The sequence below is a fragment of the Bos javanicus genome, chromosome 19 (assembly GCF_032452875.1).
Source record: "Bos javanicus breed banteng chromosome 19, ARS-OSU_banteng_1.0, whole genome shotgun sequence".
NCBI lineage: Eukaryota > Metazoa > Chordata > Mammalia > Artiodactyla > Bovidae > Bos > Bos javanicus.
Window position 1 is genome coordinate 9,430,644 of NC_083886.1, and position 14,298 is coordinate 9,444,941.

A 14,298-nucleotide genomic window follows, 5' to 3' on the forward strand; every position below is an offset into this window, starting at 1 on the left:
GGGGCGGTTGCTCCATGGGCAGGATGACATCTGGCCACCAGCACCTTTGGGGACAATAATGATATAGAGAGATGCAGGCAGTAGTGATACAGAGAAACTTTTGCTGGATTGAAGGGTGAATTGAGCAGGAAAAGACCAGGCATTTCTATGTCATAAGAGGATGAGCCCTTTGAAGAATTTCTTAAGGAAGGAACTCATTCCACTGGTGATGCCCCAGAAGGAACCTCTGTGTACCTTGGACCTGGGCCCTAGGAAGTCTCAGGATGCTCTGTTTTTTTTTCTCTGAAAGAGGGATGTCGGTGCCGAATGCTCACCACTGGGATCTTCCTTCTTAGGTAAAACATCCTGGAAGCGCTCTCTGTGCTGTTACAAGCCCAGTTAGCAAGTGCTGTGGTTGCAGAGATTTTTCTAGCACAGATCTTGCTTTGCAGTCTGAATAGAATTGGGGTTTTTGGTTTTGTGTCCCCTAGATAGAATTTTGACTTGACTCAAGGGAAAAGGGTGGTAGTCAGTACTGAGAGCCCTTAACACGTATAGATTCTAGAGAGAACAAGAGGTTCCAGAGGAAAACCAGTTGTTTGGAGAGGAGAGGCCTTGAGTTTACCCTCAGCTCCACCCCTGCCCCAGACCCCGCATAGAATGTTGCATAGATGGAAAAACATGTGACATGCCTGAGTCAAATATGAACACCAATAAAACAGTAACCTACGTAGTCACCACGTGGCTGTGAACTGCAATATGATTCCCAGCCCCCTTCGCCTCCCTGTGTGTTTCTCCCCAGTTCGAAGCCCCCATGCACCCACCCTGTGAGGCTGGCTGCTTTCCAGCCTTGAAGAATACTTTCTGGTGTTTGTGGTGTCCAGCTTGCCGTCTGCCCGGGCTGTCCTGCTGATGCCTTGTAGCTGCGGTTCACTGGGACCACACTTTGTCTTTTCTCCTTTTAATGGACATTCCAGTTCTTGATTTGTTTTGTCTGCTCAAACTGTGCATATGAATATCCTTGCGCATATCCTTGTGCATACTTCCTGATGTATGTATGCGAGAGTTTATCAGAGTAGACTCAAATGGCTGAGTCATACAGTCTGAACAGCTTAGGTTTGCTAGAAACTGTGTTTGAAGATCTCCTTCTTGGGACTTCCCTGGTGGTCCGGTGGCTAAGACTTCTGTGCGCTCAGTGCAGAGGACCTAGATTTGATCCCTGGTCAGGGAACTAGATCCCACATACCTCAGCTAAAAGATCCTGCATGTTGCAACTAGGACCTGTTGCAGTCAAATAAATAAGTATTAAAAAAAGACTTCCTCCTTGCCGTTTTGTACTCTAGGAGTAGTTGGAGTGGTAGGAGTTTTCATTGCCCTGGATTCTCACCAACAGTTGTTATTGTCGGACTTTTTAATTGTTGCCAGTTTTGTGGTGTCTCGTGTGTGTGTGTGTGTAATTAATTTTTGGCTGTGCTGGATCATTGTAGCTGCGCAGGCTCGTCTCTGGTTGTGGTGAGCAGGGGCTCCTCTCCAGCTCCGGAGCTCAGGCTTATGGTGGTGGCTTCTCTTGGGGGCACGGGCTCTCAGGAGTTGGCTCCAGAGCACAGGCTCAGCGATCGTGGCACACGGGCTTAGTCGCTCCGCAGCATGTGGGATCTTCCCAGACCAGGGATTGAACCTGTGTCTCCTGCACTGGCAGGCAGATCCTTACTCTTGGAGGCACTAGGGAAGCCCTTGTTGTGGGTTTTATTTGTATTTCCCCAGTCAATGAGGAGGTTGAGCGTCAGGCTTGTTTTTCAGGGAAAGGACTTTGGACTCTAGAACATACTTCTCATTGAGGGACACAAAACCCATTGCTTTGGTAGGAGGCATCTTCCCTGGTGCTGTTTTCCTGCTTTGGGATGGAGCCAGAGGTGTTTTTCTTTTGTGCTGGGAGAATTTGGGGAGCGTCTTTTTAATTTGCCACACTTTTCTGGGGGTTTATATATTGTGTTAGGAGCGTCTAGATGATGCCTGGTCCTGTTGACCCTTTGTTTTCTGAAAGGCCCTGAGAATGACAGCAAGCCTGCCTTTTCCTCCTTTGATGGGAGCATCCTGTTCCTTTTAATGTAAACAGGCAGATAAACGAGAGTCCAGGCAGGGTCCCCAGGGTGTGTGGTGGTGGCTGTGGGGAGGCGCTGGGGACAGCCCCAGACGAGCATCAGGGACGGGATGGGGCCTGGCCGGCGAGCTGGTGAGGAAGAGAGGGAGATCATGCCCTTGTAGTGTGGTGAGCAGAGGGAAGAGGGCCAGGTTCCCAGTGGGGGTGGGGGGGTCAGAGGTCCGGGAGGGGCTGGGCGGGATGCTGGAGTCCAGGAGCTGGGTGTTCACGCGGTGGTTCCCAGATCTGTGCTGGGGACCCATTGGCCAGCGATGATCTGCATGCGTGAGGCTAGTCCGTGTTACTACGTGTTCAGCTGAGAGCTCCCATGTGAAAATAGACCTTTGATGTTCTGGAGAATGAGAAAGAAAATCTGCTTTCACACCTGGGGAAGAGAAGCTGCCTGTGGAAAAAAAAACGTTCTGTTACAAAAGAATGGGATTGCAAGGCTCCACATCTGCTGGGTTGGTTGTTCTAGAAACCCCATGAGGAGAAACGCAGGACAAAATACAGGCTTTCGGTCTCCAGTGAAAGCATGTTTAGAGAGCCCGTGTTAAGGGGGAAGGAAGTTGGAGGCTAATGTTGTGTGTATATTTTGAATATTGCTATGTATCATAAACCTTCCCTGTGCTTATGGACAGGGTCTGGGAGAGAACAGGGAAAAGTACTGTTAGTTGATTTTGTTTGTTTGGTGGGATAGTATTTTTAACAAAGTCTTGTAGTAGTAGTATTGTATAAATAGAAGTCTTTACTGAAAATGAGCCTGGACTCTGCAGTCTGTTATTTGGTCACACCATTCCGAATGCCTCTAAAGGCGCATTTAGTCATCGAGCTCCTGGTGTGACGGGCACCTTGAGGAAGACGACCCTAGTTCCTGTCTTCAAGAAGTTCACAGACTAGTGGGATCCTGGGGTGTCAGTACCCCAGGGCTAAGCGATGGCTAACTCGAGGGGGAGGTGTCACGCAGGTGGCCCCCGCTGGCCCTTGTGGTCCCAGTGGGGGGAGTGTAGGCTCCCGCTGGGGGCGCCAGGGGGACCTCTCAGAGGAGGTGGGCTGGGGGGAGCTCCTGAAGGGACGGCGGGTCTGGAAGGAGGGAGGAGGGCAGGCAGAAGCAGGAGAGGCCGTTATGGTCTGCGGCCCCTCAGGATGAGGGGCAAGTGTTAGGGCTGCATCCCAGCTCCCGCCTGGGAGCCCAGCGCTTGTCTCACCTCGGAGGCTGTTGCTGGCAGACAGGAAACCTTTGGGCCCTCTCCTGAGGAAAACGGTTCCACGCGCAGGCACGGCCGCCACCAGAGGCCCCCACACAGAGGTCTTTGCCTTCAGTTTCAGAGAACTCACTGCAGCTCATTTTAGGGGTCCCGGTCCAGAGTAGCAAACATGTATTGAGCGCCTACTGTGCGCTGGGTATTTTGTGGGACGTTGGGGATATGGCAGGAATCAGCTCGCAGGGGCTTGGCCCTCAGGGAGCTTCGGGTCTGATGGGAAGGTCAGACCCTGGGGGCAGCGACGGCAAGGGCGTTCCTAGGGGGAGGACTGGGTGTTCGCCACAGCTCTAGGAAGGGCTTCCTCAGCTGGGACTCAGGGCCGTGATCTGGTGCAGAATTGCAGAGGGTGCCCCGGGCCCTGTGAACGTGCAGAGGACCTTCTCACTGTTCGCAGGGTCTTGCAGAAAGCCAGGGGTCTCTGGGGCCTCCAGCGTTGAGGAGAAGTGCAGGAGTGGTATTGTTTTCTGGGCCTTTGTCCTTAGCAACACGTGTTCACCTGGAGCCGGTGTGCATTCTTCTCCCAAACAAACAGCTTTCAGGAGGATTAATAAATTAACCTCCTGAGAAAAGAACCTGCTTCAGCACCAGCACTGCCTTTAGCAGCCCGCCCGGCCGGGGACTTGGCTGATGGAGCCCCAAGCGTGTCGACGATGGTGCGTGGCTGCCGATGAGGTCTGGGCCTCAGACCCTGGGCCCTCCTCGTGGTTGGCACTTAGCTAGGTTCTGGAAGGGGGAGGGCGGCCAGTGTGGAGAGGGCCCCCAGCACGGCCCTGGAAGGAGGCAGTCCTGTTTTACGGAAGAGGAAGCTGGCACTCAGGTTAAGACTGATGCGCTCGAATCAGAGCTGCATTCCGTGGAGGCCAGGATTCTTCTGCCTCCCTGCCATTTGGTGGCCTTCTCTTGATCCCAGGTCTTCATGAACAGGTATCATGAACCCACATGGTGTGTGAAAGGCTCTCTGTGAACCCTCACTTGCAGTGGGAAAGCATTTCCAAGCCTCTGCCGCCATCTGTATTGAGAGAGGACGTGGTGTTGCTGGTGTATTAATAGAAGGTCTAGATACATCTGTCCATTCAGCCTTCCAAGTGAGTAAAACCGACGGTTCTGACCCGGCTTTCCGTCCAGCCGTCCTCATGGAGGAGCGAGCAGCCTGGCTTCCCTGGCGGCTCAGATGGTGAAGAATCTGCCTGCAGGGCAGGCGACCTGGGTTGAAGAGATTGCCTGGAGAAGGGAATGGCTCTGCACTCCGGTATTCCTGCCTGGAGAATTCCATGGACAGAGGAGCCTGGCGAGGCTCCATGGGGTCACACAGAATTGGACACGACTGAGTGACTAACACACACCCTTGATCCCGGGTCTTTATGGATAGGTAGCACAAACCCGCATGGCACGTGAAAGTCTCTCTGTGAACCCTCACTTCCGGTGGAAAGCGTTTCCAAGCCTCTGCGCCGTCTGTATTGAGAGAGGATGTGGTGTCGCTGGTCTATTAGTAGGAGGTCTGGGTGCACCCGTCCATTCACCATATATTTACTGAACGTCTGCTGAGTGCATGGAACTGATGGTCCTCACCGGCTTTCCGTCCAGCCGGCCGTCTACGTGGAGGAGAGAGCAGCCTGCTCCTGCCTTCCCCGGGGTGGGGTGGGGCGGTGCCGGGGAGCCAGAGGCCCCTAGGGAGGCTGGGTTAGGGCCCACGTGTTCCCCTGCCTGATGAGGAAGAGTGATCGCCTGCCTCTTGCACTTGACTCTGCCTGTCCCTGTCCACCCGCAGGCCTTCTGGGGCTTGGAGTTCACTGCCGCCCGCAGAGGAGAGCCCTTCGTGCCTGCTAATGAGACAGAGAGAGTGATTCCCACTGAGAGCTGCTCGTTAAAAAGTTAGCTTCTTCCGCGGTTTCACCAAATAGATGACCTTGTGGGGACTGAATAATAAAACGTAGCCCTTGCCGCCTCCCTCCCCAGCCTGCTGTCTCCCGGCGCTCAGCTGTAGATCCCGGAGCTCTGGTACTCGGAGGAGGCTGGAAGATGTTAAGTGGGACTCGGCCATCTGTCCTCGGTGGATGGCGAGCAGGGAGATTCTGTTGACCTCGTGTGTTTCCGGGAATTTGGGGCACCTGGTCATCGCTAGATGCACACTCCCCTCCTGCTTTTTTTGCTCCTTGCTGTTCAGGGGCTCTGCTGCCAGCCTTAAGAGTCTTGGTGTGTACCACTGTGAGTCACTTTATGAAAAGGTGGTGTGAGGATACCCCTCATAGCATCTTAGGGAGCAGACTGATGGACTAAGTTATCATTGGAGCCTCCTTTAACTAGGGAGTCCCTGGTACGTTTTATATGAGGAATAAGTCTTTGATAAGTAAATTTACATAGTTTCTGAGGAACATTCTGAGCTTCTGATGCCTGTGTATTTCTTAAATCTTCCAACATTTCCTAAATCCTGTCGTCAGGTTTCTCCTCTGTATTTCCTTAATGCTCTGTATACCGTGTCCCCCCCAACTCTGCCCCAGTGATGGTTACTGTTATATGTCAACTCGGCTAGGCTGTCTGTGGCGCTCAGTTGTCTGGTCAAACACTACTCTAGATACCACAGTGAAGGAATCTGGAGATAGGTTAACATTGCCATCAGTTGACTTTGACTAACTCAGATTACCCTCTGTAATGTGGAGGTGGGCCTGATCTCATCGGCTGATGGTCATGAGAGCAGAGACTGAGGTTTCTGGTACAACAGGAAGTTGTACCTCAGACAGTACAGAGAAAACTCTGGGTTTCCAGGCTACTGGTCTTCCCTGTAGACTTCGGACTTAACACCGCAACACCGATTCTTAACCTGAATTTCCAGTCTGCTGGGCTGTGCAGTGAATTTCAGACTTGCCTCCTCCCCTAATGGTGAGCCAGTTTCTTGAAATAAATACCCCTTCCTTCGTCTCTGTCTGTCTCTCTCTCATATCGTACGTATCTCCTGTTGATGGTTTCTCTGGAGAATCCTGACGAATCCACCTGCTATCGTAATAATTGCTTGCTTAATTGTCTTTTTCTCCCTGTTGGACTGTAGGCGACGTGGGAGTGGAGACAGTGTCTGTCTTGCTCTCTGCTCTGTATCGAGTGCCTTCCATAGAGCCTGACACACAGGAGATGGTCAGTAAACATATGAGGAATGAGTGACTGCATCTGTGTTTACCGAGAGACTTTGCCTCTGTGGTCAAGCAGACCTGAGTTGCAGTTCAGGCTCCACAGGGATCACAGGTTCCTTGTTTGTTGTGAGAACTAACTGGGTTGATGTGCTGGGCTTCTGGTGGTCGCAAGCTGGAGGAAACCGAACAGGAATAGCCATTACTGTGACACATTGTCCCCCGGCCCCCATCGCCATCATTTCCCAAGGTTGTTTCAGAGATTCAGTGAGATAATGGATGTAAAATTCCTAGTACATAATGGAGGGTCATAAGTGCTGGTTCTGTTCTAAGTACCAAACTTTTTCATGTGCATATTTTCATTAAATTTAATTTCTGCTTAAATCCTATGATGCAGTTTTAATTGCCCCGTATTAACGATGAGGAAGCTGAAGCTCAGTGACTTAACACAGAATTCAGTAACAAACATTTCTTGTGTGCCTACTTAGTGGCTGGGATTCAGCCTCGTGTGGGACCAAGCCCAGCTCCCATTCTCTTTCGTCTCGGCATGTTGCTCTGAGAGGCCTGTGTCCTTTTGGGCTCTGGTCTTCCTCGTCTCCTGTCATTTCATTGCCACTCTCTTTTGCTTGATATGGAAGGCCCATACTCCCTGTAGCTCCATGGGCTCAGGTGGCCCCAGACTGGGAAGTGGGTTGTTTGTCTTACAAAAGGTCCTTTATAAAAAGTTGCTTGCTGGGAGTGGGAATACGGATTCCTGTAGAAACAGCATAAAAAAATAATGTTTTAGTTTTTAGGGCAGCCTGTGAAGGCTGGAAGATGACTGTCCTTTTGAGTCTTCTTCCTGACCCTTGGCTAGTTTGAAGGATGGATTGGGTTCCAGTGGGCGTGTGATGGGGGATTGGTGGAGGAGACATCATCTCGTCCAGCCAGCTGCAGTGTAGTCTGATGGGGTGAAGACGGCTCTCAGACTCAGGGAGCTCCTTGGGCTTGGCACAGATAAGGCTGCACACTCCTTGGCTTTCCTCCTCTTCCTTGGTGTGGCCCCAGGGGCTCGGCCTGCTTCCTGCTCCTCTGACACCAGCACTGCCTCATCCCTGGAGTTTCTCTTCCAAGCTGGGCTCCTCGGGAGGGTGCACCTTCCTACCCCACTTCCATGCTGTCCTGAGGATGCACCCTCCTCCCTGATTGGTGTTATCAGTCACTGCCAGCTCCAGTGGGAGGAAATTTCAGCGATGGCAGAGGCCCAGCTCCTCATTTGTTGTGAGAACTAAATGAGGTGATGTGCCTGACTTCTGGTGGTTGCAATTGGAGTAGACCAAACAGCAAGAGCGATTGCTGTTACAGATCCCCGCCACTCCCCATCATCATCGTTCTCCAGTGGCTTCAAAGATTCAGTGAGATAATGGATGTGACATTCCTAGTACATAAGAGAGGGTCATAGAGGTTACAGCTTGGCTCTCCTGTTGGTCCCAGGGTCCCACTGAGGAAACTGATGCTTGGAGTGGAGTGAGATGACTTGTCCAAGGTCACAGGCTCTCACCTCACAGGTTTCCCACTTGGAGGGCTGCCGGTATTCTCATCACGGTGGCAACATCACACCCTCGTCTCTTAGCCTGTGTGATCCTGCAGGCTGGGTCGGAGTCTTCTCGGGACTGTCAACCCAGGTTTTCCATGGATTGGAGAAAGCCTTTGAAAAGATTTGTTAATTTCATTTATTTTGTTGTTTTTTTAATTGTTAATCTTAATAAGTTAAAATGCACTGCACAGAGAGTCTTGTTTTGTTCTGTTTTTAACATTTGTTTGGCCGCACCGAGTCTTAGTTGCGGCACTTGGGACCTTTGCTGTGTCACGCAGGACCTTCCGTTGGGGCACGCAGACACTCCAGTTGGGGCCTGCGGGCTCCACAGCACGTGTACCTCAGTGGTAGTGGCACACATGCTCTCTAGTTGTGCAGCTTGGACTCCGGAGCACACGGGCTCAGTAGTCGCGGTGTGAGGGCTCAGGTGCTCTGAGGATGTGGGATCTTAATTCCCTGACCAGGAACATAACCCGCATCCCTTGCATCGCAAGGCAGATTCTTCAGCTCTGGACCACTGGGAAGGTCCACACAGAGACTCTTGGAACATAAACATGTCTGGAGACTATCTGGTCTACTGGGCTTAGTGATCAGAGGGAATTTTAGCCTCAAGTTTGGGGCTCAGGAAGTTGGAGGTGCATCTCTCTTTCCTGCGAGCTGGAAGCTGTTTTCCGAGCAAGGCCCTCCTGTTCCTTGGATCGTGCTTCCCCAGTGCCAGTTTATTCTGAAATTGCTTCAGGCTTTCTGACAGCTCACATTCCTCTCTGCTTCCAGTCAGCTTCCAGGACGGGCTTGTGGAGGAAGTGGCTTCAAACCCTTGTCAGCCACCTGTTTCAGATCCCTACTGTGGGGAAAGGTGTGTAATAAAACTTGAATATATGTGGAGGGAATTTGCCCAGGTCATGTGTGTCTGTGTGTGGTTTTGCAAGAAAAGTATAAGCTGTAAATATGAGGAAATGTTTGCATAAATAAATGAGGATTTAGTCACTGTGACTGGATCATCTCTAAGGGGAAATTCCTTCTCAGAAAAGCAGGTGTCAGTTCCAGATGGTCACGTGTTGGTTACCTGCGAGCCGAGCTCAGGAGGGAGGGTAGGGAGCTGGGGGTGAGGGGGTGGGGGGGTTGCCAGTAACTGCCAGAGCCCAGGCCGAGGAAGTCACGACTGAGTGGCAGAAGGGTTCTTGAGCCGGAGCTGAGTGCTCTTTGTGCAGACTCGGGAGCAGTCTGGCCTGCGAGACGTGGGCGGTAGGTCTTGGTCCTCTGGGCTTCAGCCTCTGACCTGGCAGAGTGTGGTCATGGGGGCGAGATGCATCCTCCGTGGAGTTGGCCCCCAGGGCGGTTGGCACATGACTCGTCTTCCGGAAAGGCTCAGTGGTGGGGCACCGGGAGTGACCTCAGGCCTGTGAGCAGAGCCCAGTGGGAAGGCGGGGCCTCTGCAGAACCTGTCCTCTTGTATCTGAGCTACAGTAAGGAATTGAGTTTTCTCCCGGGTGAAGTGCTGCGGTCAGACTTCTTCAGCGGGCCTCGCTCCATCTACCGGCGCAGGGGGGATGTTATTGTTATTTGGGGCAGGCAGTATGCTCTCTTATGAACATTTAAATTTCACCATTAAAACAATGAGCTCAAGTATACGTGCCCCTGTGTTCAGATGTTTTAAATAAAAGGGCAGACAGCTCTAAGGGTGCAGTGTGTTTACTACTGTGCAATGTATTCAACAATTAGAGAAGATCTAGGGGGTGGTATAACTACACCTTTATACACTCAGCAGCGCGAGTACAGGGAGGCACAGGCCCTATGATTGGAGGAAAACCCACCGTTCAGGACTGAACAGAGGTCCTTGACGATGGGGGTATTATTAATGAGCGCCCCACCCAACCCTGACCCCACCCTGGGTGCTCTGCAAATCGAGGCCAGATAAGGAGCGACCCCCAGAACCTCTGTAGGTGAAGAGAGGGCTGGTGTTAGACCTGAGTTCAGGTCTGTTCTTGCTTCTTAATTACCTGGGGACGCTGGGCACGTTGTTGTTCTTTCTCAGCCTCCATTTTCTTAGCAGTGTACAAGGAATATAAGTGTTTTTTTTTTTTTTTTTTGAAGTGTTCATTTGGCTCTGCCGGGTCTTAGTTGTGGTGTACAGGATGTCGATCTTGGTCGCACCACGCGGAATCTTTAGTTGTGGCATGAGGGATCTGGCTCCCTGATCAGGGATGGAACTCGGCCCCCTGCAGTGGGAGGGTGGGGTCTTAGCCGCTCCAAGTCCCAGAATGTAAGTCCTTGAGTGAAATGGTGAAACCTTCTTGACAGTGTTGCTGTGAGGGTTCGGTGAGTTTCCGTGCAGCACGTGTCCGACTGCTTCACTGCCCAGGACGCAGTGGATGCTCAGTAAGTGGTGGCCCTTGTGACTGTTGTCGTGCCTGTTGTGGTGGTTGGTGGTCTGTAGGAGGGCTTTCGGAGAAGGCAGTGGCACCCCACTCCAGTACTCTTGCCTGGAAAATCCCATGGACGGAGGGGCCTGGTGGGCTGCAGTCCATGGGGTCGCTAGGAGTCGGACACGACTGAGCGACTTCACTTTCCCTTTTCACTTTCATGCATTGGAGAAGGAAATGGCAACCCACTCCAGTGTTCTTGCCTGGAGAATCCCAGGGACAGGGGAGCCTGGGGGGCTGCCGTCTATGGGGTCGCACAGAGTCGGACACGACTGAAGCGACTTAGCAGCAGCAGCAGCAGCAGCAGCAGGAGGGCTTTGGCCATTGAGACCAGTTGTGGGCATGTCTGGGGTTCCCTGGTGGCTCAGACGGTAAAGAATCCACCTGCTATGCAGGAGACCTGGGTTCAATTCCTGGGTCAGGAAAATCCCCTGGAGAAGGGAATAGCTACCCACTGCAGTATTCTTGCTTGGAGAGTCCCATGGACAGAGGACTGGCGGGCTACAGTCCATCACGTCTGCAGTGACATCTGAGCAGATGAGAAAGCGGTGCTGGGCCCCTGAACAGCTTGGGGACGGACGTGCTTCTTCGCCTGGAGCAGGGTTCCCTGGATTTTGAAATTCTACTTTGTGAATGTTAAGAGGCAGTCAGCAGCTGCACATACAATAAGAGACTCATCGCTCTTCCAGAAGGTTCTAGGAAATCCCTAAAAGGGATCTGATTATTTAGGATTGGTGGTGAAATGCCCTTGGCTCAGGAGAGCTGGGAAGGCAAGAGGAGCGAATTCAATCCGCTGTGTTATCTTGGAGCTCTGCTTTCTGGGGAGACAGGCTCCCATCTGGACGGGTGACTGGTGAGGTCAGAGGGCTGTGGAGCACAGTGGTAGCACGGTAGATGCTCATAAGTGGTGGCCCTTGTGACTGTGATCATTGCTGTTGTGGTGGTTGGTAGTCTGCAGGAAATCAGCTGTAGGAGGGCTTTGGCCTTTCTGCCCTTTCTGCTGGTGGGGAGACAGCTGCTGGGGGTGGTGGGGGGCTGATGTTGGTGTCAGAGGGTCCTGAGAGCACACTGTCTGGTAGCACCAAACCACGCTCTTTCATAGTTTCTTGGAACCTGAAGGCAACTTTGCAAGCAAGAAAGTGCCTTAAATCCAAAGCCTGTGTCAGATCGCGTAGCAGTTCCTGCCTACCCTCTACACCTCCTTCCCAGTTTTTCTTTTCTCGACCACCAGGTGGAGGAAATCTGGTGTGGGTGTGCTTGAGGGGCTCAGGCTGGTCATGGGTCTCTGGAGTCAAGGCCTTGGGCTCTCAGGGGGCTCAGGTTGGGAGGGGGGCTCACCTAGGGAGGCTCCTGACAAGGGATCAAACGCTAAGCTGGAGTTTCAAGGCTGACAGCCCCATAACCTTCAAAAGAGCAGCCGCTGCAGTCCCCAGAGTAGAAATTGACCCTAAATAGAAGTGACCCTTTATGTTTCAGATTCCACGTAAAAAGGAAAAGAAAATTTCCACGACAGTGCCGGGGCTTTCTTTACAGGCTTGGAGGGCCCCGGGACTTTTAACTTGACTCTCTACACTTTGAACGTGAAGGATTTCTGAATCTTGCATTCATATGAATCCACAGCCTTGTTTGGGACCCTCCTCTGGAACACAGGTTTCCAGGCCCACCTTAATGCCCAAGGCGGGTAAGATTCCTTTGTCGGAGTCTCAGGCCTCCTTTAGGGCTGCCATGACGTTCAACCGTGGTGGGTTTCGCTCACATAACGCACGTTCAGAAGGCACCCATGTGACTTTCTTTGGTCTCTTTTCCCAGCGGAGAACATGTCCACACCCGGGGGAGGGTGAAGCAGCCGTCCAAAGCTGCCTTCCCTCCCTGCCCTGTGTTTAGTTACCACTGCCTTTTGACAAAAGAATTACTTTCTCTTCCTGGTTTTGAATCGAGGACCTTTTGTGTATTTACTGCAAATGTGATAAATGCTAGTCTTGTGGAAACCAGCTGCCCCTTATGGCTGGGGGCGGCGTTTTTAACACCTGGCAGTTTGCATTTCAATATGGTGGCTTAAAGCGCGTGTGCACACACACACACACATGCACAGACAGAGTAAAAACAAAACCCAGCTCAAAACAGAGATCGTTCTTGGCTGCCAGGAGGGAAGCAAGAGTGGGGGAAGCGGCAGAACGCCCTGGAACAGGCAGCCAGGCAGGGGCCCTTGCTGGGAGGTGACTGCCCACGAGGGGAGGACCGCTGTCCTTTAGGTGCATCTGGGTGACATCCATCACTACCTCCCGTGTGCCATGTCCTGTGTGAGATCTCTGCCATTGAAGAGCTCACGCATAGCTGGGTGTCCGGGGGGACAGGTGCCAGCAGGACAGGGCACCTGGAGGCAGAGAGGATGACTGAAGTGCCCGGCTTGCTGGACCAGGCAGGGCAGCTTCCCCGAGCAGGTGGTGCCAGGGTTGGGTCTTCAGAGATGGTAGCTTAGCATCCTAGGGCTGCTGCAACAACATACCATGGACTGGGTGGTTTCCAGGCAGCCGTTTATAATCTCAGAGAAGTCTGAGATCCAGGTGTCAGTGGGGTTGTCCTTCTGAGGACCTTGAGGGAAAGCTGTGTTCTAGCCTCTCTCCGTGGCTGATCAAAGGTCCTCTTCTCTGAGTCTTCCTGTTGTCTCCCGTTGGTGTGTGTGTGTCTTTGTCCAGATTTCTTCTTATCATAAGGACACCAGTCGTTTTGAGGGCCTACCCTGAGGACTTTATTGTTAAAAATGTTTCGGGTCTTAGTGGCGGCACACGGATCCTCCTTGCGTCATGCGGCATCTTTCCTTTCAGCGCACGGATCCCCCTCGCGTCATGCGGCATCTTCCCTTTCGGCGCACGGATCCTCCTCGCGTCATTCGGCATCTTTCCTTCGGTCGCACGGATCCTCCTTGCGTCATGCAGCATCTTTCCTTTCGGCGCACGGATCCTCCTCGCGTCATGCGGCGTTTTTCCTTTCGGCGCACGGATCCTCCTTGCGTCATGCGCCATCTTTCCCTTCGGCTCACGGATCCCCGTTGCGTCGTGCAGCATCTTTCCTTTCGGCACACGGACGCTCTAGGTGTGACTCTCAGGCTCAGAAGTTGCAGCTCTCAGGTTTAGTTGCTCCTCAGCTTCTGGGCTCTTAGTTCCCCCACCGGGGACCAAACGTGTGTCCTTCGCTTTGCAAGGGGGATTCTTAACCACGGGACAACCAGGGAAGCCCCCCGATGACTTCACTTCTTTAACAACGGTACCTCCAAATGGTTACATTCTAGGGTGCTGGGGTCAGGTCTTCAGTCTGTGAAGTTCGGGGGGACATGGTTCAGCCCACAGCAGACGGTAGGGTTTTCCAGGAAGGTGGAGCAGTTGTAGGAAGGGCTTTCCCCTCAAGGGGAGAGAAATAGCCCTGTGTGTTTGGGGACGTGCATGTATTTGGGAGTGTATGAGTTGGACAGTGAGCAGGTGAAAAAGGGAAAGTAGCGGATCAGATCGTATGTGAGTCAAAAAGGTGGACTTGATTCTAGAGCCTTGTAGCTCAGAGTCATCTCAGAATCAGCAACATCAGCCAGGATCCCCTATGGGAGGAAGAATCTCAGGCCCCACCCCAGACATGCTTAGTCAGCATCTGCGATTGACAAGATCCCCGGGTAGTTCATGGGTGCATTCAAGTACAAGAAGCACTGGACTAGAGCAGTGGTTTCTCTTGGTTCTTTGGTTGCCTGGAACTCTTTTTTTTTAATCTTTATTTATTTGGATGCAGCAGGTCTCAGCTGCAGCACAAG

At 52.4% G+C, this 14,298-nt stretch overlaps 1 protein-coding gene across 13 annotated transcripts in view; it reads left to right on the forward strand.

Moving 5' to 3' along the window:
- Positions 1-14,298, forward strand: part of MSI2 (musashi RNA binding protein 2) — a 404,970-nt gene that overhangs the window by 42,611 nt on the left and 348,061 nt on the right. The window lies entirely within an intron of this gene.